Here is a 2,224-nt window from a genome sequence, read left to right as displayed (position 1 = left end):
CCTTTTCTCCCTGCGGAACTTGGGCCGTAGACAGCTGCCCTCTGACCCTCACGTGACAGCTCCCGACCGGGTAGGAGACACGCCCCGCCCACGCCAGGATTTGACAGTTCCGTTGTGCAGAGTGTAGTCCCCGCCTCCGCTCCTTATCTTGTTGCGTGGTCACTTGGGAAGCCAGAAACACTAATGCCTTTTCTTGCGCCCTCTGCTGACCGTTGCTGAAACTGGTTTGGAAAGGCCAGAGGGAGGGGAAAGTAAACCGAGAGCAGAGGTTCTCTAACTCTGGTTTGGTAAAAAGCTGGAGAGAATGTATTAAAAAATCAGGTTCCAGCACACCTAGAGGCCAGATCTTAGTTTTTAATACTGTGGACGAAAAAGGGGCCACCTTCTAAACCTGACAAGCTTAGGGAAGGCCAGCATGGCAGACCCTATAAACTCAGAGATGGAAAGTAACTACATAGGATGGTCTGAACATAAAAATTCCTAACTAAAAGAGGGAGGGTCATGGCAAGTAGTCACGTCCTAGGCCTGTAGCTTCTTTGACAAAGGTCAGTCTTTACCTTAAGTGAGCCTGACTATTGTCTTTTTCCATCTAAGATATATCTTTGAAATGCCACGATCGCCACAGCAGAGCGTGGGGTCACAGAACCCTTCATTATTATCTTGTTCCCCGAATACCATCTCTATTTTCTGTGAATGTTAATTAGTAACTATCCTATACTCACTAATGTGAGAGAAGTATGTCTCACTCCGTTTTACTTTTTATCTAATACCAGAGATTCTCCAACCCCTCTTTGCTTCCTCCCACCCCCTTAATCTACCACCAACGGGTTTCATGTAATCCACCTTATGTTTCCTTTGATTCTCATGTATAAAAAAGCTACAAAACTTCAATTGTCTGGGGCGTTTTCTCCATTAAGATTTTGCTTCCCAGCATTTGTCAGTTTGGCTCAAATAAACTCATAAAATTTCTCTGCAGATTTGGACATTTCTTACATTGACAGTACCGTTCTCCAATAAAAAGAACCGATGCTCCTTGGATGAATAGCTGGTTCTAGGACTGGAGCCTCTTGTATTACCAGAAAGGAAGTGTGTATGCCTCCCTCCTCTCTCTCTCTCTCTCTCTCTCTTTCTCTCTCTCTCTCTCTCTCTCACACACACACACACACACACACACACGATGGGGTATGTCAAAGAGAAACAGGGGTCAAGTGAAAGAATTCCCATTGGCCAAAGCTAGAACAATTTGAGCAACAAAATAAAGTAGTATTGGATTATAACCTAATGTACAAAATACCCATGAGCCCACGCTGATATAAATAAATGAATGCATGGGGAAGAACAGACAAATACTCCATGCAGAAGAATTCCAAGTAATTCCAAGCATCTATTCAGCTGCCCCTGTGCTGGCCTGACCCACCCTGTCCACCCTGTAGGCGCTCTGCCCTCGGGAGATGGGGGCATAGCTCTTCACTCCTCAAGTACCGACTGAGTACAGGGACTTCCTTCCAGAGACTGCAGCATGGGAAGATTACAGTGGAGAAGCCTGACAAGCCTCGTCAGACAGGTTATTGATAAGTGACAGCAACGGTGGTAAGTGACGTTGATAGTACACATCCTTAATCAAATGAGAGAAATGGCCCTTCACCTCCGTGGTCTTCCTCTCGGTCTAATCACGAGAAAAGTATCAAACAAATCCCGACTGAGCCTTTTCCAAAACACTTGACCAGGCCTCCTCAAAACTGTCACCAAAAACAAAGAAAGTCTGAGAAACTGCCACAGCAGAGGAGTCTAAGAAGGCGTGACTACCAACCGAAGGTAATGCCATATCTCGGGTGGGATCCTGAGGCAGAAGAGAGACGTGAAGTAAAAACTAAGAAAATCTGAATAAAGTGTAGACTTTAGCTCATGGTAACGTATTGTAACAAATATACCACGCTAATGTAAGGTGTTAAGAGAGGAGTCTCTGAGAATTTTCTGTACCATCTTGCCAGTCACCCTGTAAATCTAAAAACTATCCGAAGAAAGCTTTTTTAGAAAAAAATCATTCAAATTTCAGGGCTCTACCTTCAGTGATTCCAGTTCCGAAAGTCTGTGGCAGGGTACAGGAATCTGCATTTTTTTACAGATGCCCCACCCCGATGATTAGGATAATCCGGAGACCACTCGTTGAGGGGGGCGGTGGGGGCGGGGTTTGGCTGAGGGGTTTGGACCTCCCACTATGGCC

Source organism: Pteropus vampyrus, unplaced genomic scaffold (assembly GCF_000151845.1).
Source record: "Pteropus vampyrus isolate Shadow unplaced genomic scaffold, Pvam_2.0 Scaffold333, whole genome shotgun sequence".
Taxonomy (NCBI): Eukaryota; Metazoa; Chordata; class Mammalia; order Chiroptera; family Pteropodidae; genus Pteropus; species Pteropus vampyrus.
The sequence above is the reverse complement of the archived record's forward strand: the minus strand, read 5'-3'. Positions refer to the sequence as shown.